This window comes from Argopecten irradians, chromosome 14, assembly GCF_041381155.1.
Source record: "Argopecten irradians isolate NY chromosome 14, Ai_NY, whole genome shotgun sequence".
Classification (NCBI taxonomy): Eukaryota; Metazoa; Mollusca; class Bivalvia; order Pectinida; family Pectinidae; genus Argopecten; species Argopecten irradians.
The window spans coordinates 4,666,458-4,671,908 of record NC_091147.1 but is presented as its reverse complement, the minus strand read 5'-3'; the positions used below and the strand labels follow the sequence as shown (position 1 = coordinate 4,671,908).

Sequence of the window (5,451 nt, the reverse complement as noted above, 5' to 3'; positions counted from 1 at the left end):
TCATATTACTAACAATTTCTAATATCACTTTATCAAACATTTCTGTCTGTGTTTCTAAATGTACAGCGATAGGCCACATCCCAGAAAGTTCATTCAAAACTGAAGCGGCGTAAAACTACAGAGCTCTGTAGGTTAAAATGTAAACAATGTCAAAATGTATTCTCACGCCGGTCAGAGGTCAGCGCGTGACCAAGCATCTTCATTGGGAAATGAAGTGATCGGAGTTTACTAGTTTCATTGAGGCGGAACGAAGTGAAAATGTAAATATTTGGGATACATCAGATTCGTGAACTTCATCTTAGATCATGAATATAGATATTCTGATGCTATACATAAAGTCGTTATTTTATTAAACTGACCTTTTGGTTTAGGAAATGTACTGGGCCTTTCACAAAATGAAAAACCTATGAAAAATATTTCTTATATTCACTGTTTTCTGTGCATATCCTAAACTTTTGTGAAAAATTTCCTATTGAATTTAATGCTCCTTTATAAAAAAAAAGTGAGCTGAAATACCCATACTATCACAAATGAATTAAAAGGCTACTTACCTTCTTCAGTTCCAAATCCCGAGCTTTCTTTTCCGATTCAGTAGGTGGCACTAACTGTTTTCTTTTACATCTTGTGGTTGTGACACTCTGAGATAACAAGGACACAAAGTTATTGGTTTAATTTGTGAGTAAAACTCGTGCATTAAAATGAGCTCTGCAGGTTAGGGCTTTAGAATTGTTCTGCCACAATTTTCCAGATGCGTTTGGTCGATTAGACAGAAAGTCAACGAAGCTTGACAGGTTAATTTTGCCTTTATTCCATCAAGACATCGTAAAAGCTGTGAAGTAAACAAACGTATTCTTACAATTTGTTACAAACCAATATCGTAAACACTGAGTATATTATGACAAATACGGTAATTCCAGCAATGATAAACAAAGTATTATGAACATATTAACTGTAGATATGCAGTAAATTATTATAATGATATACAATGCAGTACACTATTATGTTGTCACGAAGTTTTATGTAAACCACGTGGTCGGAGAAGTTATACCACGAGGCGTCGAACGATTGTCTACACATCAGAAATTATTACATTAAACTGAAATGATAGTTCTACAGATAGATATATTTCTCTTTATAAGTGTTTATATTACACAATACCAATAAAAACTTACATAGGTGATACTTCTAAGGTAGCTAATTTTGATTGTTTTGTTTACACACACATTTCTTCTTCGTATATGGCGGCCATACTGTAATGGCATGGAGAGAGCGCCACCTGTCGATTCAAGGGGAGTAACTCTTACTCAAATCTCTGACTTGCTCTATACCGCACGCTATATGTACCATTCTAACTGTGATAACAGTACAAGAATTGTACCTGCTGCCCCTATTGCATGATCGTGAAAGGCGACTAAATTTAGGATTTTATCTTTTCTCTTCTTCCTAACTAACAAGGACATAGTCATTCAGATCCCCCGCCAATGGAGATATCAAAGGTGAAGTAAGTTTGATTGTGGAGACTTATGTGAATGAAAAAAACAGGAAAAAGGAAGTTGAGCTAAAGAAAGATGGAGTATAATTCAAGTAGAGCGGGGCTGCAATTGTTGAATCAGGTATACAGCCTTGACATTTATATTAGACTATATATACACAAAGATGGGTGGAGTTTTGCAAAGTAACATTTACCATTTACCATGATATTTTCAGCAATGTTTCCATGGTAACGGAAAAAGTGCAAAAAAATGAAAACCTAAAAATAGCAAAAGGTACTACTAGACCATAAAAAGAATGTGTCTATGAAGTTTCGTGGAAATATCTCTGCTGGTTTTAGAGTTATGCTCCGGAAACGAACCTGGTACAAAAATATGATATTTTCAGCAATGTTTCCATGGTTACGGAAAAAATGCAAAAAATGAAAACCTAAAAATAGCAAAAGGCACTACTAGACCATTAGACCAATGTGTGTATGAAGTTTCGTGGAAATATCTCTACTGGTTTTAGAGTTATGCTCCGGAAACCATTCGTACCGACGGACAGACGGAACCCATTTGTATATTCCCCTACCAACTTCGTTGGGCGGGGGATAATTACAGGATTTCTTGATGGACAATATTTTGTAAATGCTTTTTGATGTTTTTTAAAGAGTTGATGCTCATGAATGCAACACATTTTTGTTTGATCTTTCTTTGCAAAACCTGTGTGTATCTTAATTATAACCCCCGCAACAAAGTGGGGGGTTGGTTGGTTACTGGAATCAGTCTGTCCGTCCGTCCGTCTGTAGACACAATTATGTACCACCTACTCATTCCACGTTTATGCAGGATTTCAATGTAAATGTAGATTTCTAATATACAACATAGCCTTGTACCTCCCAAAAAATTACATTCAAGAAACAAAGTCCAGTATTGCCAACCTCTCAAGACTTCAAAATCAGGTGATGACCCTTGAAAACAAGGGTGAAAACAAGGGTCATGTGCGCGACGACATTATTTTGTACCATTTTCTGTTTGTTTGTTTGTTTGATAAGTTTAACGTCCTATTAACAACTAGGGTCATGTAAGGACGGCCTCCCATGTATGCAGTGTGAAGTGCGTGGTGCGTGTTTTGGAGACTGCAGTATGTTCGTGTTGTGTCTTCTTGTATAGTGGAACTGTTGCCCTTTTTATAGTGCTATATCACTGAAGCATGCCGCCGAAGACACAAAGCAACACACCCCACCCGGTCACATTATACTGACAACGGGCGAACCAGTCGTCCCACTCCCTGTTTGCTGAGCGCTAAGCAGGAGTAGAAACTACCACTTTTATAGACTTTGGTGTGTCTCGGCCAGGGGACAGAACCCAAAGCCTTCCTCACAGGGGCGAACGCTCAACCCAAGGCCAAAAGTGAGGCGGTGCCAAAGTAGGCATTAGGAAAGATAAAGTCAGTTAGGAAGAAGAGAAAAGATAAGATCCTAAATTTAGTCGCCTTTTATGATCATGCAATAGCGGCAGCAAGTACAATTCTAACGCCCCACCTGCAGGGCCATTTTCTGTACTTTTATAATTATAAACTGTATATATATGTATGATAAACACTAAAAACCATTTAAAATGTCTTTAATAACACAAACTAATCACTAATCACATCCTTCACTGGAAATTTATTTATCAGAATTCACTTACTCCTGAACAGAATTATTATAGTCCACACATGCTGATCTGGCTGCCATCAATACTTTGTTCGAAGGAGTGTAGTCCTTTGATGAAATATCAGAATCGATTTTTACAGACAGGAGGGAACACAAAGTGTCATTCCCAAGTTCAGATCGGAACTCCGTATGAATTTTTCGAACCATGGAGAAGGCCCTTTCACTTGCTGCATTACTGTTTGGCAATGCCAGCATGGCAGCAGCAAGAGCTGATAGTACCGGAAACCTTGGTTTGTCACTGAAGGGGTCTGTTATCTGGCGCACTTGTCCCCAAAACTGTTCAGTGTCTTGAGTTTCAGGAATTTCACAACTTGGTGACAAGGCATAGTCTTGGATCTCCTCAGCCAACTGTGTTCTGCGCCTCATCACTATCTAATGATGGACATTTCTTCAATATCCTGCAAACTGGCTGCTATTTCACTGTCAGGAAACATCCTAGTAAACACTTTGTTGAGTTTTTCAGCAACTAAGAACGGCAGGTTTTGTTCAGAAACAAAGAAACTAAACAGAGTCTCTGCAAATAAGACTTTATCTGCAAGCGGATCATTCTTTGAAAAAACCGTGGAAATACTCTGAGAACTGTTCACGATTTCCTGAAGCTTTACATGACTTGCAGCTTCTGAATGACGTGATACATCGTTTTTTGCGCCGGATGAAATACTGATATGAGAATAACATGTTTTACAAAAGGCAAAATGTCTACCGTTCTCACTTTCCTTCAGCCATGGAAATTCAGACTCCCAAGATTTCTGGTAAGAACACACATATTTTCGCTTACTCGGAGTACCGCTACAAGCAGGCCCCGATAGCGATCGCTTACGACCTGACATGTTCCCGACTTGGAACAGACTAATCTTATGATATAGGCATCAGTTAAAGTATATATAACCTGAGAAGTACTCACCTTTAGGCATAAATGCTTTTGTTTACTGCCGAGATCCCTCCGCTAATCGTTTTAGACGCCATGACAGTTTTCCGAATGTATCAGTTGTTACTTATGGTTAATTTGAGAGGTATTCCGAACAAATCTAATACAACATTTTTTCCATGTCATTTAAACGCTTATCACGAAAACGCGGGTTATTTGAACACCCGTCGCCCAATCGGGTCATTAACCTCTAGAGCTCTAAAAAACGGGTCAACCCGGAAAAATCGGGTGAGTTGGCAATACTGAAAGTCGATATCTAATGAACAAATATTACGAGGCTAGGCCATTTATTTACTGAGTTATTGCCCTTTTATTAAAATTTCTTTCTAGAGCATAACTCCCTCTACATTCAAGATGGGATGTTGAAATTTTGTATGTATATTCAAGACACAAAAACGATGCACGAAGAAACATTATGGGGTTGGGCCCTTTATTTAGAGTTATTGCCTTTTTAAAATATTGTTTCCGGAGCATAATTAATTCCTTTTGTATTTTTGACAGATTGTTGAAATTTTTAAGTTTTGTCCCTTTCAGCAAAAAAATCGTTTTATTAAAGCATTTACAGTATACATTTGTCTAAGCTTTTTGGTGTGCACTTTATAACTAGGGCAGTTAATGAATGCCAATATAATTATGTTATCATGGTGAATACAGCTGGAATGCGGGGGTATTGGGCAGCCCCAAGACGACAGCTGTAGTTTGATACTGCTTATTTACTGTTAATCAGATACATGATGTATACACTTCTGTTTTAAAAAATATTTTTGTTCAAACATGTATAGCCAAGCATGGAATTGCTCTAGTAATAAAGATACAGTCTACCTTTAACATGTTGTTTTTCATCTAGTCTACCTTTTGATGTAGACAAAACTATTCCTAGCCCACCATCATTGCTGTTTGCACTACAGTACACACTTGTAACCTTGAGTACTCCTAAATTTTAATCAAACACAAGCTTAAGACAGAAATCAAACAGAAGACCACTTGCATTTTGATGATCATTGTTGCTGCTATTTCTCAAAAATTAGTGAAAAGAGCTTTCTCTCAAATTACATACATTTCTTTGTCCCTAGCGGTTGACCACATGGAAACAACCTGGTCAACAGACGACCATCTTGAATTTTGACAATTATTGCTATTTCTCTCAAATACCAAAGGGATCTTCTTGAAATTTGAAGTCTATATTCATCTTAGTCCCCTGTTATACCTATTGCAATTTCCGTCTGATCTGAAAACAGGATTGTTGACTGGCAGCCATCTTAATTTTGACAAAGTTTGTTTTCACTATTTCTCAGAAAGTACCAATGATGCCTTTCTTAATTGACTTTATAGG

At 37.6% G+C, this 5,451-nt stretch overlaps 1 long non-coding RNA gene across 1 annotated transcript; it reads right to left on the bottom strand.

Annotated features, from left to right (window-relative positions):
* Positions 1-784: 784 nt before the first annotated feature.
* Positions 785-1,363, bottom strand: LOC138308334 (uncharacterized). Its single transcript, XR_011206115.1, has 2 exons — positions 1,173-1,363; positions 785-829 (listed from the first exon to the last, which is right to left on the bottom strand). It is a non-coding gene; the product is annotated as an uncharacterized lncRNA (long non-coding RNA).
* Between the last annotated feature and the right edge of the window lie 4,088 nt (positions 1,364-5,451).